Here is a 16,254-nt window from a genome sequence, read left to right on the forward strand (position 1 = left end):
TACTGGTGATGGGCGGTTAGCTGATTGTCTGCTCAGGACTAGTGCGTCTTCCATTCATGTCAGGAAGTCGATCAGGACCCCATTGTTTGTTAAACTCGGAGCATTGTCCAGATGTTAATTTTTCCCATTGAAACCAATCAAGAGTCAAGGCCTCACAGTTCAATGTCAATGTCTTTTTCAGAGTTAATCAGGAGTCAAAGCTTTCATTGTTCAGTCTCCAAGCTCTGATCATGATTCAAACTTTAGATGACTGGCACCTTTTCTGTGCCTCGAAGTTTAACCGTTTCATACCCTTCAGTGCTGGGGCCAAACTTTTCCATGAAACTTGCAACGTAAAAGATCCCATGGCACTATTTCGAAGGACAGCAGCGGAGCTCTCCCTGATATCCTGGACAATATTTATCCCTCAACCAAAATCCCTAAAATAAATTAAATAAATAAATAAATAAATAAAAAGTAATAATAATATACCAGATGATCATCATCACATTGCTGTTTGTGGGAGCTTGCTGTGTTCAATTGGCTGCTGCATTTCCTACATTATAACAGCGACACTTCAAAAAAGTATTTAATTTGGTGTAAAGTGCTTTGGGACATCCTGACGTCGTGAAAGAAGCTATATAAGTGTAAGTGTTTTCTTTTCGATCTCTGTTGACTGCAGTGTCACGTCTGAGCCAGATGGTTGTGTTCAAGCCCCATTCCTGCACAGAATCTAGGCTGACACTCCATGCAGTACTGAGGGAGTGCTGCATTGTCACAAGTGCCATCCTTTGAATAAGATGATAAACTGAAGCTCTGCTCTTCAAGTTGCTCAGGTAAGTAATAAAGATCCCATGGTGTTCTTTGAAAAATATAACGGGGGTAGGGGGTGTCCTCCTGGCCAACAGTCCTCCCTCAACAAACTCTAAAGAAAAGTAGATGAACGGATCATTCTACTCATTGTTGTTTCTGGGATATTACTATGCAGAAAATAGCTACTGCATTTGTCTACATAACACAACGATGGCAATTCGTTGGGGGTGAATTTCCTCAATGGGGAACTTTTGGAGGCGGGACTGCTGCTTGTCAGGTTTTAGTCCCGCCTCCATCGACTTGTGGCCAACCCACGCTATTTTCCCTTGATTGACCTTGTTTAGCCCGCGGGCTCAGCAGGCCAATTAAGGGGAAGCCGGTTACAGAGAATGTCAGCGTATGATGTTTCATCTGTCACAAATTTTTGACAGATGAATTGTCATCGTTTGACAGCTCTGTGAAGCTGTCAAACACTGACATTCTCTGTTGTTTGATGAGTTCTTTAATTCAAGACTCATCAAACCTTTCTTTAGCAGAAATGAAATGGTTGTTGTATTGGAGAATCCAGCGGCCATCTGTCATCTCTGCCGGTGAGATACAAGACTCTCCGCATCCTCAACTGTTGAAGCCTGCAGGAAGAAACAAAGGTAAGTAAACTATCACTTTTCACTCGCCTCACATACTCCCCTCTCCACACTTGCACCCATCACTTACCTTCACAGCGCACTTTTGCACCCCTCCGACCCCTGCAGACCCACTGCTCGCCTTGGTGACCCTGGTGGGGTTTCCTGACATCGGGAAGCCCGCGCCTCTGTTGGAAAAATGGGGATAATAAGTGGCTGTAATCCCCTTCCTGCCTCCAGGAGACGGGACCCGGTGCGGGTTGGCTACCTGCCTCCCGGGAAGATAGCACGGGGGCGGGATGGGCACCCGCCCCCAGATTCTGCCATTGTCCCCGCAGTCCCGCCTCCCCAGGACTGGCAAGATTGTGCCCGTTGTGTGCGATGCACTTTGGAGCGTTCCTGAGAGACACGACAAGGCACTATTTAAATGAATCAGAGAATCTTACAGCACAGAAGGAGGCCTTTTGACCCATCGTGCCTGTGCTGGCCCTTTTGAAAGACCTAACCAATTAGACCCACTCCCCCACTCTTTTCCCAGAGACCTGCAAATTTTCTAGGCACATCATTTTTTTTCCTACAAAAATATGCCTGCCAGGGGGGAATGGTTTTTTTTCTCGGAAAAATCGCACCCTGGACTAAATGATGCAACTCTCGGCCAAGAGAAATTCCATCATTTTCTGCTAATTATTTTCTTTTGGGGGGGCGGGGGTGGAGAGAAAGAGAGCCCTCTAATCTGAGAATGCTGGGTTAAGTACAGCCCTGAAAGACAACTCCTGCTTATTTCTGCCGTCGTTTTGTTTGCAGTTTTGTATACACTGACCCTACAAACAAGTGAGGTGGCTCTTGTCCAGCATTGAATTCTTTGAGAGCGTGGAGCTGTTTTTCCTCTTTGTTTAAAAAAAGAAATTAATGCTTGTCCTACTTGGTTTCAATAAGTCTTTTGCTTCACATCCCACTTGGCACTTTTTGTGTGTCTCTTTCTGGTTTTTCTTTCCCTCGGTACATTTTCTTTCCTCTTCCGGTGTAGTGTTTCACAGTGACAAAGACGCATTCTGTTTTTATTACGTCTGGTGTTTGTAACCTGTTTTCTCACGTTGCATTCTGTTGCAATCTGGAGCGCGCTGCCTGAAAGGGCGGTGGAACGGATTCAATAGGAGCTTTCAAAAGAAAACTGGATAAATACTTGAAGGGGGGGGGGGAAATAAATTGCGGGGAAAGAGTGGGGGAGTGGGACTAATTGCTCTACCAAAGGGTACGGTAGTATAGTGGTTACGATACTGGATGAGGTCTGCATTACTGATCCAGAGACGCGAGTTCAAATCCCACCACAGGCAGTTGGGGAATTTTAAATTAAATTAATCTGGAATTAAAAACTAGTATCAGTAATGGTGACCATGAAACTACCGGATTGTCGTAATAAACAAATCTGGTTTATTAATGTTCTTCAGGGAAGGAAATCTGCCGTCCTTACCCGGTCTGGCCGATATGTGACTCCAGACCCACAGCAATGTGGTTGACTCTTAACTGCCCCTCTGCAGTTTCAAGAAAGCGTCTCACCGCCACCTTCTCGAGGGCAGTTAGGGATGGGCAATAAATGCCGGCCTTGCCAGCGAAGCCCACATCCCATAAACGAATTTAAAAAAAAAACTTACTTTGTGGTGGCTAAGACCCACTTTATTTTTGAATGAGCCTTGTGAACAATTACTAGATTTGCTGGCTACGTGTCTCGGGTTACCAGCCCTCCAGAATTGTCCTGGAGCCGCCAGGAATTAAACATTAATCTCTCGGACAGTTGCTGCGATCCCAAGAAAAATATCATCGGGGCAGTAAAAATTTTTTTTTTTTTTGCATTGAGCACTTTTGTTTATTAGTTATAAAAAAAAAAAAAAAAAAAAATATTGGAGGTAGTTGGCAACCATGTGCATCAGGGGTTCCCAAACTCTGGAACGTGCACCCCTTGGGGTACGTGCGACATCTCCGTGGGGGGGGAAGTATGTGGGAGAAATTGTCTAATTGTGGATTTTATTTGTTTTGTTGCATGTTTCTAATAGGCTACTCCGACGAAGCTTTAAAATTCAGTGGGAAATTGTTATATAAAGTCGTTCGTTTACTTCAAGCTGTACCAATGTGCAATATTTGGGCATTAAAGGGGTTAAAATATGAAACCTGTATGCTGCTAGGGGTACGTGGGTAGCTGGTAGATCGCGAAGGGGTTACGCAATAAGTAAAGTTTGGGAACCTCTGCTATACATGTCTGCCTGACGTTTGACTTGAGATTGGCATAGGATGCCAATGTAACTGGGTGTGCATTGCTGGGAGGCTGATCTTGTGCTGTGTTTTGTTTTTAACTTTTAATTCAAAACAGAGGAGTGGCCCTGTTCCACTCCCCTGCCCTTGACCTGGGCATGTTCAGAACATTTTCCAGGCCCAGCTTTCTCGCGGCAGCGGGTTCTGTACGAAGGGCTGAGCGTCGTAACTGAAACCGTACCTGACCCCTGACCCCCAGCGCTGCCGATGCCAACAAAGGCAACTTGGTCGAAGTTACAGCCAGTAGCTTTGTCTGTATGCAAAGGGAACCCAAACCTCAGCAGGAATGAGGGGGAAGTTTTTTTTAAAAACCCCGATATCCCCTAGAAGTGGTGTTGGGGAAGGGAAATCTGCCAATCTTGCATCTCTGTAGAACAGCGATCAGATATGTGTGGAGGATAATTGCAGTTTTGCATTCCGTATGCACATTTAAAAGATTATCATTTCCAGTTCTCCCTTTTGAAAATGCTAATTATTCAGTTGTGGTTGAGTTATAATGTCTGAATTTTTTTTTATAAACAGCACATCAAAATTCTTTAAAATGCACATTCCTTCGCCTGGGTATGGAACAATTTAATTAGTACTGCGTGATATTTACCCATTTACCAGACTCTCTGAAATACATTGAACGGAGGTCCTTCCGGCCCTAGTCCCTTGCAGCTTTTATATTGTGTTCAGTGCCTTGGCCTCTGATGCTGGGGGCCTGTGCAGCTGCCGAGATTAGCAAATCTAAAAGGAAAGAAAGAACTTGCATTTATATGGTGCTTTTCAGGACATCCTGGGGGAATTTTTGCAGCCCTGGGGAGGTGGGACTGCCGGGAAAATGGCAGAAAACTGGGAGCGGGGTAACGAACCCGTTCCCAACCCTCTTCCGCGCCATCTTCCCGGGAGGCGGGTCCCCGAGTCGCGCAGGGACCTGTCTCCTCGAGGCGGGAAAGGGAATACAGCCATTTAGCTGCCTGTTAACAGGCAGTTAAGAGGATTGTCCCCATTTTGCCCCTGCAAGTGCGGGCTTCCCGTCGGCTGCGAACCTCGCCCGGGTCAGTGAGGCGAGCAGTGGGTCTGCGGGGGTCGGAGGGATCAAAGTACGGTGGGGAAGTAAGTGATGGATGCAAGTGTGGAGAGGTAAGTATGAGAGGTGAGTGCAAAGTGTTAGAAGAAGTTTACTTACCTTTGCTTCTTCCTGCAGGCTTCAACCCTTGGGGATCTGGAGGTTCCTCATTTCAACAACAGAGATGACAGAATGACAGCTGCATTCTCAGATGCAGCAGCCATCTGATTTCTGCTGAGGAAAGAGGTTTGGTGAGTCTTCAGTACAAGGGCTCACCTTAGAACAGAATGCTGACAATTCATCTGTCAAATTTTTGACAGATGAAGCGTCATACGCTGATGTTTTCTGTCACCGGCTTTCCCTTAATTGGCCTGCTAAGCCCGCAAGGCAGACTTAACAAGGTCAATCGAGGGAAAATAGCGTGGGTTGGCTGGACATCGTTGGGTGCGGGACTAAAACCTGAAAACCAGCAGATGCGTCCCCATTGACAAAATCCAGCCCATAGTCATGTAGGAAACGTGACGGCCTGTTTTGCGCACAGCAAGCTCCCACAAACAGCAATGTGACAAATGACGAGGTAATCTGTTTTTAGTGGTGTTTGGTTGAGGGAGAAATGTTGGCCAGGACACCAAGAGAACGCCCCCTGCTCTTCCGTGGGATCCTTTACATCCACCTGAGGTGACTGACAGCCTGACGGGACCTCGGTTTAGCGTCTCATCTGAAAGACAGCACCTCCAAACAGTGCAGCGGAGGTCCCTCAGTACTGCAGCGAAGTTCAGCCTAGATAATGTGCTCAAGTCAAGATTTGAGCACACAACCTGCTGACTCGGAAGGGAGATTGCTACCACTTGGTATAGCATAAGAACTAGGAGCAGGAGGAGGCCCCTCGAGCCTGCTCCACCATTCAATAAGATCATGGCTGATCTTTGCCTTCAACTCCACTTTCACGCCCGGCCTCCATAATCCCTTGATTCCCCTAGTGTCTAAAAAATCTATCTATCTCAGTCTTGAAATAACCATTACTTTTTGATTTACCTCACTTTCCCTCCTACTCAGTTCAACATTGCTGGTGTCCTGTGCTATGACCTTCGGCCCCTCACTTGGGTTTCTCAATTAAAAAAAAAAAAAAATACAATTGTAATTGGTGGTTGACAGCTGCAAAATGAGACTCTTGGGGCAGGATTTTCATTGGGCCTTGGAGGCATGTGGGGGGGTGAAATCGGGGGGCACGAACCCATCCCGCCCCCAACCCGCCTCCATGCCAGTTTCAAAGGAGGTGGATACTCGACCTGTGCTGGGACCCGCCTCCCCGAGGCGGGAAGGGGATTAGTGCCAATTACCTGCCTGTTAACAGGCAGTTTTTAGCCTAATCCCTATTTTTATTCCTGAAGTGTGGAATTCCCGACGGCTCCAAACCACGCCAAGTTAGCGAGGCGGACCGTCGGGCTGAAGGGCTTGGAGGGTCCGAGATGTCCGGTGTTCAGATGAGTGATGGGTGCATGAGTGCAGAGGTAAGTGTGTTTGGTGTGTGTAAAATGTTTAAAGAAGTTTTACTTACCTTTACAGCCTTCCTTCCTTCAGGTCTCGGGAGTCCCTCATCTCACCGGCACAGAAAGCAGAATGGCTGCGAACTGTCAAAAGTTGCAGCATTCAGCTTTCTGTTCTGGAGAGATCTCTAAATTGGCCTGAGAGGAAGGAATTAACTTAGTGTACAGATTGTCAGTGTTTGACAGCTTCAAAGAGCTGTCAAACGCTGATATTTCATCTGTCAAAAGCTCTTGACAGATGAAATGTCAATCTGTTGCTGGGTGGCCCTTAATTGGCCTGCTGGGCGGCTCAAGAAGGTCAATCAAGTCAAAATCGCGTGGGTTGGCCACAACTCGATGGAGACGGGACTACAACCCTGAAAGTTGTAGTCCCGCCTCCTACATGCCTCCAGAATCAAAATCCAGCCCATGGTGTATGTTTCATGGGATTGTTGGTGTATTCCAGTAAGGTCCTAATCTAATCTAGGGGCTCAGAAGACTTCACAAACCGTGAATAAATCAGGAGTGGTGTGATAACGGCCATCCTGAGATTGGGTCACGAGCCTTGCAATTCTCCCCGTTGCTGGTTCTATTACAATGAAAATGTTTTTCTGTGACAGCCACACAAGACCACAAAATAGGCCACATTGTGTTCCAGAACACTAAAGCATGTTGACCGTCACAAGTGTTTGTGTGTTGGAAGGAAAGCAAGAAAGACTTGCATTTGTGTAGCGCCTTTACAGCCAATGAAGTACTTTTGAAGTGTAGGAAATGCGGCAGCCAATTTGCGCACAGCAAGCTCCCACAAACAGCAATGTGATAATGACCAGATAAACTGTTTTTGTGATGTTGATTGAGGAATAAATATTGGCCCAGGACACCGGGGATAACTTCCCTGCTCCTCTTCAAAATAGTGCCACGAGATCTTTTACGTCCACTGGTCGGGGAGTCCAGAACCAGGGGTCACAGTCTAAAGATAAGGGGTAAGCCATTTAGGACAGATGAGGAGGAATTTCTTCACCCAGAAAGTGGTGAACCTGTGGAATTCTCTACCACAGAAGGCAGTAGAGGCCAATTCATTAAATATATTCAAGAAGGAGTTGGATATATTTCTTAAGGCTAAAGGGATCAAGGGATATGGGGAGAAGGCAGGAACAGGGTACTGAATTTGGACGATCAGCCATGATCTCATTGAATGGCGGAGCAGGCTCGAGGGGCCGAATGGCCTACTCCTGCTCCTATCTTCTATGTTTCTGTGAGTGAGCAGACGGGGCCTCGGTTTAACGTCTCACCTGAAAGCCGGCACCTCCGACAGTGCAGCACTCCCTCAACACTGCACTGGGAGTGTCGGCCTAGATTTTTATGCTCCAGTGTCTGGAGTGAGATTTGAACCCACAACCTTCTGACTCGGGCGAGAGTGCTACCCACTGAGCCATGACTGACCATGGTGGGTTTAGTGAGATACCAGAGATAATTACTGGGTGTGGTTTCCTGCAAACTGAATGTATATTGAATTTCAAACTTCTGATGGCACCGCAGCTGTTAATTCATCAGCTTCCATGGAGCTCACCAGCTGTTGGCATCTGCTGTGAAACTCTTCATTATGTTGTTCTGTACTCGGCCAAGCTTGATCTCGTCTTCGCCCACCATCCGCACGGTGACCTTTTCAATAGGAGTCATTAGCTACTGATTTGCAGTGGGAACCCGAGCTGTCTTTTGTTCCTCACTGCTCCCCTTCCCTCCCCCACCCGCCTGGTCATATTGGTGATGAGGGTGCTGAGTCCAATTCTATCCACCACCACCCCAGCAGAGATCAACTGACTCGGCTCAGACTTTGCATCATACTCGGGCTTCTCCGTCTCTTTACCTCGTGCTCTCTCTCTCTCTCTCTCTCCTTTTTAAGATGCTACTTAAAACCTATCTCTTTGACTAAGCTTTTGGTCATCTGTCTCCTCCTTCAGCTTGGTGACTGTGTCTGATTAGGCTCCTGAGAAACTGCTTGGAGTGGTTTACTACATTAAAGGCGCTAAATAATTGCAAGTTGTTGTATTTGTGTGGCTCAGTACCACAGACGTGGCCCATTTACGCACTAGGACCTTGGCGCTAGCTCACAAAGTTGTCTTTTTTTTTTAAAAAAAAAGAAGGAAATTCCACACCCAATCTTCTCCCCTTGTCCCAAGTGGTGGTTGTGAGATATATTTCCACCGTTGCTGGTTGATCGAGTTCAAGTGGGCATTCCTCATCTGGGTCTCTTTTCTCTTGAAAAGAGAAGGCTGAGGGGTGAGCTAATAGAGGTTTTTAAAATTATGAAAGGTTTTGATAGCGTGGATACAGAGAGAATGTTTCCACTTGTGGGGAAGAGCAAAACTAGAGGCCATCAATATAAGATAGTCACCAAGAAATCCAATAGGGAATTCAGAAGAAACTTCTTTACCCAGAGGGTGGGAGAATGTGGAACTCGCTACCACAGGGAGTGGTTGAGGTGAATAGTATAGATGCCTTTAAGGGGAGGCTGGACAAGCATATGAGGGAGAAGGGAATAGAGGGTTATGTTGATAGTTAGATGAGGAAAGACGGGAGGAGGCTCGAGTGGAGCATAAACGCCGGCATGGACTGGTTGGGCTGAATGGCTTGTTTCTGTTCTGTATATTCCATGTAACATGGACGGTGAATGTTGACGATCTGATTACCTCCGTATGATATTGCTGCGATCTTCACTTGACTTCCATTCCTTTACACTTCAGCGGGGATCACTGAATAGCCACCAGAGGTCGAAGCCCTGGCTGGGCTGTTCTGCTCGCCCCCTTCCCCACAATCTCCCAACTTTCCCAGCCCATAGGACACCTGAGGGCCTAGAGTATCTCTTTAAGCAGTACTTTATAATCAATGGCTGCTGCAAGCAAGTTGAATGCATTTTTAATGAGCTAGATGAGAAGAGTAGTGTAAATCTCAGGCACAATTTTTGCTGTCAAGCTCCTGAGAGCAGTAGACGCTCAGAATAAGGATTTCCAATCTACAGTCGTTGGGACATGTATGGCCCCAAACCTTGGCACTCGAAGCAAAGGCAACACAGTCCTATTTATTTATATCTTTCACTTTGTTCTGTTTGAAATTTATGGGCTTAGCGGTTTGGAAAGGCCTGTGTTTAGAGTTGTTCCCTTCTTGGCAATCCGATCCTCAATCAGAACACCAAGATCCGTTGGGTGCTTCATTCTACATTGTCCCTGGAGAGGTGTCTGTGCCACTAGTTCATGACATCCAGCTGTCTCACATCTGGCGGCAACCCCAAAGTGAACTGCCAGATTTGCTGGGATTGGCCAATGGGTAGACCCTTTTACAATACAAAAGCAGATGTTGGCAACTTAAGGTATATGTAAGTAAATGGGAACATGGATTTAATCTTCAGAAGTGATCCTCGAGGCTTCATGGTATGCATGCATGTGGCTGTCGAAGACACAAAACAATAGTCAGACACCTTGGCCTAGAGCACAGTTGTCATTAGCCCCATATGTTCGCCGTGGCTCAGTGGGTAGCACTCTCTCCTAAATCGGAACGTTGTGGGTTCACAGTCCCACTCCAGAGGCTTGAGCCAAACTCTAGGCTGACATTCCAGTGCAGTACTGAGGGAGTGCTGCACTGTCAGAGGTGCTGTCTTTTCGGATGCGACGTTAAACCGAGGTCCCGTCTGCGCTCTCGGGTGGATGTAAAAAATCCTGTGACATTATTTTGAAGAAGAGCAGGGCAGTTTAAACAGATTATCTGCTGTTTGTGGGACTTTGCTGTGTGAAAATAGGCTGCCGCGTTTCCTACATTGCAACAGTGACTACATGTGGCTGCAAAGCGTTTTGGGATGTCGTGAAAGGCAGGCACTATATAAATGCAAGTCTTTCTTTCCTTAAATGTAGTGGCAACGAACATGGGTCCAAAGAACAATTCAAAGTCATTTGATTTTTTTGTATCTGGATTTGTGTTCTCATAGTCTATGGCTGATTTTATTTTCTGGTGTGCGGTTAATTTTTCTTGAGTTGCATGACCTTTAATCCTGTAATGCCGTGCCCAGTAAATGTAATAACTTTAGTCTTTATCAGCTTTCTGTGAATGGGGTCGGCTGTTAGTGCAGCAGATTGACTTGCTGACTTGTCGAGTTCAAGATCCCAGTGGACATGAGTCCACAGCGCAAGAATGTTTTTGTCTTTGGCCCTGATTCAGCGCTCTTCGCTCGCAGCTCCTGCACCATATGGCTGGAGAAGTGTGGGAAAATGGAAAAAGTCACATCGCTGCAGAGGAGGCCTTCCTGCAATGTGGACTGGGCCCAGCATTGCAACAATAAAGGCGTCTTAAGGATTTTGCCTGAGGTGTCTGTGGCTGCTGCTATTTATAGCTGGACTGGGAGAAGCCCAAAGCACTTTTTATTAATTTGCTGAGGGGGTCCGAGGGTGATTGGTGCTGAAATGGAGACCCTCGGCCCTTGTGTTACTGTGCCGTGTTTAGCTTCGGCTAGCACAGGCGGTCCTGCGGCAAGCAGCAGAGCCCCCCCCCCCCCCCCCCCCCCTCCCAATTCCATTGCTGTGAGTGAGGGATTCCTGCTCTGTTGCTGTTGGAATGACGAAAGTTGGATCTTTCTTGTATTTCCTCCTGTTGCTTACCACAGGAGAACTCTACATTCTTAGAATGTCAAGGCACAGGAACTGGCCATTTGGCCCATCAAGTCTGTGCGTTTTGCTCCACGTCTCGTCTAATCCAACACTCCTGCTCCCTCCCCATACCCTTCAATATTCCTCTTTCACAAACAACAATCTAATTGCCTTTCAAAAGAGGTTCTGGCTTCTGTGACAACATTTTGGCATGGAGAATTTCACATTCTAACCACATTTTTTGTGTAAAGAAATCCTTTCTAACCTCTCCTTCTTGGAGATTATTTTATTCTGAGCATAGAATAGTACAGCACACAGGAGGCCATTCAGCCCATCGAGTCTGCGCTGGCTCTTAGTCCCACTCCCCCGCTCTTTCCCCATATCCCTGCAATATTTTCTCCCAAGTATTTATCCAATTCCCTTTTGAAGGCTACTATTGAATCTGTATCCACCGCCCTATCAGGCAGCGCATTCCAAATCCTAACCACTCGTTGCGTTTTTAAAAAAAATATATAATTCTCCTCCTCCCCCCCCCCCCCCCCCCCCCCCTCTGGTTCTTTAGTCAATTACCTTAAATCTGTGTCCTCTGTTATCGACACCCCCCCTCCTCTGTTATCGACCCCCCTCCTCCTCCTCCTCTGTTATCGACCCACCTCCTCCTCCTCCTAGTTATCGACCCCCCCTCCTCCTCCTCTGTTATCGACCCGCCTCCTCCTCCTCCTCTGTTATCGACCCGCCTCCTCCTCCTCCTCTGTTATCGACCCGCCTTCTCCTCCTCCTAGTTATCGACCCTCCTCCTCCTCCTCCTCCTCGTTATCGACCCCCTTCCTCCTCCTCCTCCTCCTAGTTATCGACCCCCTCCTCCTCCTCCTCCTCCTAGTTATCGACCCCCCTCCTCCTCCTCCTCCTCCTAGTTATCGACCCCCCTCCTCCTCCTCCTCCTAGTTATCGACCCCCCCTCCTCCTCTGTTAATGACCCCCCCTCTGATATCGACCCTCCTCCTCCTCCTCTGTTATCGACCCTCCTCCTCCTCCTCTGTTATCGACCCTCCTCCTCCTCCTCCTGTTATCGACCCTCCTCCTCCTCCTCCTCCTGTTATCGACCCTCCTCCTCCTCCTCCTGTTATCGACCCTCCTCCTCCTCCTCCTCTGTTATCGACCCTCCTCCTCCTCCTCCTGTTATCGACCCTCCTCCTCCTCCTCTGTTATCGACCCTCCTCCTCCTCCTCCTGTTATCGACCCTCCTCCTCCTCCTCCTCTGTTATCGACCCTCCTCCTCCTCCTCCTGTTATCGACCCTCCTCCTCCTCCTCCTCTGTTATCGACCCTCCTCCTCCTCCTCTGTTATCGACCCTCCTCCTCCTCCTCCTGTTATCGACCCTCCTCCTCCTCCTCCTCTGTTATCGACCCTCCTCCTCCTCTGTTATCGACCCTCCTCCTCCTCCTCCTCCTGTTATCGACCCTCCTCCTCCTGTTATCGACCCTCCTCCTCCTCCTCTGTTATCGACCCTCCTCCTCCTCCTCTGTTATCGACCCTCCTCCTCCTCCTCCTGTTATCGACCCTCCTCCTCCTCCTCCTCTGTTATCGACCCCCCACCTCCTCCTGTTATCGATCCTCCTCCTCCTCCTCCTCTGATATCGACCCTCCTCCTCCTCCTCTGATATCGACCCTCCTCCTCCTCCTCTGATATCGACCCTCCTCCTCCTCTCCTGTTATCGACCCTCCTCCTCCTCCTCCTGTTATCGACCCTCCTCCTCCTCCTGTTATCGACCCTCCTCCTCCTCCTCTGTTATCGACCCTCCTCCTCCTCCTCCTGTTATCGACCCTCCTCCTCCTCCTCCTCTGATATCGACCCTCCTCCTCCTCCTGTTATCGACCCTCCTCCTCCTCCTCTGTTATCGACCCTCCTCCTCCTCCTCCTCTGTTATCGACCCTCCTCCTCCTCCTCCTGTTATCGACCCTCCTCCTCCTCCTCCTGTTATCGACCCTCCTCCTCCTCTGTTATCGACCCCCCTCCTCCTCCTTTGTGTTATCGACCCCCCCTGCCAGTGGAAACAGTTTCTCCCTATTTACTCTTATCAAAACTCCATTGTGAACAAAGTATGAAGTGTTTTGTAAATGTGCTGCTATTAATTCAGGGAAACTTTCTCTCTCTTCCCCCCCCCCCCCCCCCCACCCCCCTTGCTCTCTTGACTCCCCTCCATGTGCAAGTTACCAGATAACACAGCAGCGAGCCCAGTGACTTTACCACTATGCTACCATTCCTCTAATGGCTGAGTAAATGCTGTTAAATTCTGTACATTGTTTGCCAGTCATTGAGTATTATCTTTTAACAATTGCAAGATAAGCAGGAATGAAGTCTATTTTTTTTCCAGTGGTAAAAGCTGTACTTTTGCAAACTTCTCAATACAACGATGGATTAGTGAATTATTCCCTCTTCAGTCTGAGGGGTCACTAATAACTCTCTTCATCGATGTTTCCATAATATGCTCATTGAAGTAGATACAACAGGGATCATTTTAACCACAAAAAAACGGGTGGGTTGGGTTCAGATGGGAAGTTAAAAATTTTTTTTTTAAACCTCAACCCGCCTCCAACCTGGTTTTATCGGGGGCGGGCAACCAACCCGCTCCCAGGATGCAGGTTAGCAATTTTAAATATGGGCGTGTGGGGCTGGTGAGATGACTGCCTGCTTTTGATTCGCTGTGCAGCACTAGCTGCCTATTTAAGGAAATGATGCTGTCGCTGTAGATAGAGCCAGCCATCGGTTACAGCGAGGGCCGCTGGCTGGAGTAACCATGGTTGTGGTGCAGTAAGTGATCAGGAGTAGTGTGAGCTAGAAAGGTGACTCGACGTAGAGTAGAAGCATATCTTCAACGAGGAGGAAATGGTAGAGTGAGACCTCATATAAATTTGGATGGTTTGTGTGTGCATTTTTTTTTAACATGCATATTGTTTTGCAACTAATTCCTAAACGCTACCATTTCCTTTCAATCCTCAAGAGCTAAATACATTTTTTTTTTCTCACAACATGCAAAAGACTTAAAATAGTTGTGGAGATGCAATTTAAAAATAAGTGGCTCAGTCCTGCTGGGCTAGGGTGAGGAAAAAAAATCAGCCGGCGTTTGCCCTTCTTTATTGACTGCCACCCGCTCACTTCTCTTTGTCAGCCAGTGGCTCAGCGGGCAGCACCCTCGCCTCTTGAGTCAGAAGGTTGTGGGTTCAAGTCTCACTCCAGAAACAGGAGCACAAAAATCCAGGCTGACACTCCCAGTGCAGTGCTGAGGGAGTGCTGCACTGTTGGAGGTGCCGTCTTTCGGATGAGCTGTTAAACCGAGGCCCTGTCTGCGCGCTCGGGTGGACTTAAAAGATCCCCTGGCGCTATTCAGAGCGGGGGGAGTTCTCCCCGGTGTCCTGAGGCCAATATTTCTCCCTCAACCAACATCACTAAAACAGATTATCTGGTCATTATCACAGCGCTGTTTGTGGGATCTTGCTGTGTGCAAATTGGCTTGTCGCGTTTCCTACATTACAACAGTGACTACGCTTCAGCAGTGCTTTATTGGCTGTAAAGCACTTTGCGGCGTCGTGAAAAGTGCTATATAAATGCAGGTCTTTTTCCAATAGTGCCGTGGGATCCTTTACCTGAGAGGGCAGACGCAGCCTCGGTTTACCGTCTCATCTGAAAGATGGCACCTCCGACCGTGCAGCACTCCCTCAGCACTGCACTGGGAGTGTCAGCCTCGATACTGTGCTCAATTCTCTGGTGTGGGACTTGAACCCCTGACCTTGTGACTCGGGGTTGGGGGGTGGGGAGGGGGCGGCGAGAGCGCTGCCCACTGAGCCGCGGTTGACACCGTGGAAAGTAAAAACCGAGCACTGCCCAGTGATGTGAAGTTGAAACAGACCTGATATAGCGGAGTTCCCGATGGCGGGGGAGTCCAGAACCAGGGGTCACAGTCTAAGGATAAGGGGTAAGTCATTTAGGACTGAGATGAGGAGGAATTTCTTCACCCAGAGAGTGGTGAACCTGTGGAATTCTCTGCCACACAGGGCAGTTGAGGCCAATTCATTAAAAATATTCAAGAAGGAGTTGGATATATTTCTTAAGGCTAAAGGGATCAAGGGATATGGGGAGAAAGCAGGGACAGGGTACTGAATTTGGATTAACAACAGAAAATGCTGGAAAAACTCAGCAGGTCAGGCAACATCAATTTCTCTCCACGGATGTTGCCTGACCTGCTGAGTTTTTTCCAGCATTTTCTGTTGTTATTTCGGATTTCCAACATCTGCAGTATTTTGCTATCGTACTGAATTTGGATGATCAGCCATGATCTCATTAAATGGTGGAGTGGGCTCGAGGGGCCGAATGGCCTACTCCTGCTCCTATCTTCTATGTAACACTCTATCTATGTAAACTTCAATCATGACCGTGCTTCGTTCTGGCTCAGATTGAGGAGGCCGTGTGTGGAAACTCTGCCCTAGCACACTGTTGCTCTGCACAGTGGTGCACTGCCTACTCATAATCATAATCATCATAATCAACTTTATTGTCATTGTTAGTGCACCAGTGCAGTACAACGAAATGTAGGCTTGCGGCTCCCGAGAGTGTACATTTAGATTAAGACATTTAAACATTCAACATTCATTTGGCTTGTAATACATTAACATAAACATAATAAAGTGCATTGGCAGATGTGCAGGCTTTAGAGTTTATTTGCGGAGTTCAGTAGGATGACAGCCCTGGGAAAGAAGCTGTTCCTAAATCTGGTCGTACGGGTGCGAATGCATCTGTAGCGTCTCCCAGATGGCAGGGGGGTGAACAGACTATGGCTGGGGTGGGTAGGGTCTTTGATGATGGACCGTGACCTCCGTAAACAGCGTTTCTGGTATATGTGCTCTATGGTCGGTAGCCGGGTGCCGGTAATGCGTTGGGCAGTTTTGACTGCCCGCTGCAGGGCTTTCCGGTCATAGGAGCTACAGCTGCCATACCATACTGTGATACAGTTCGTCAGGATGCTCTCTATTGTGCAGCGGTAAAAGTTAGAGAGGATCAGGGGTGACAGGTTACATCCCTTCAGCCTCCTTAGGAAATATAGGCGCTGCTGGGCCTTCTTCACCAGAGAGGAGGTATTGAGGGACCAGGAGAGGTCTTCCGTGATGTGGACTCCGAGGAACTTAAAGCTGTCCACCCTTTCCACCACAGCCCCATGGATGTGGATGGGGGTGTGACTTCCGCCTTTAGACTTCCTGAAGTCCACAATGATTTCCTTGGTTTTCTTGATGTTAAGGGCCAGGTTGTTATCGGCGCACCACTTCAC

General features: G+C 48.0%; 1 protein-coding gene across 2 annotated transcripts in view; it reads left to right on the top strand.

Annotated features, from left to right (window-relative positions):
• Positions 1 to 16,254, top strand: part of lasp1 (LIM and SH3 protein 1) — a 166,075-nt gene that overhangs the window by 37,168 nt on the left and 112,653 nt on the right. The window lies entirely within an intron of this gene.

Source organism: Somniosus microcephalus, chromosome 24 (genome assembly GCF_052327205.1).
Source record: "Somniosus microcephalus isolate GS21.2 chromosome 24, FLI_Smic_1.0, whole genome shotgun sequence".
Lineage (NCBI taxonomy): Eukaryota > Metazoa > Chordata > Chondrichthyes > Squaliformes > Somniosidae > Somniosus > Somniosus microcephalus.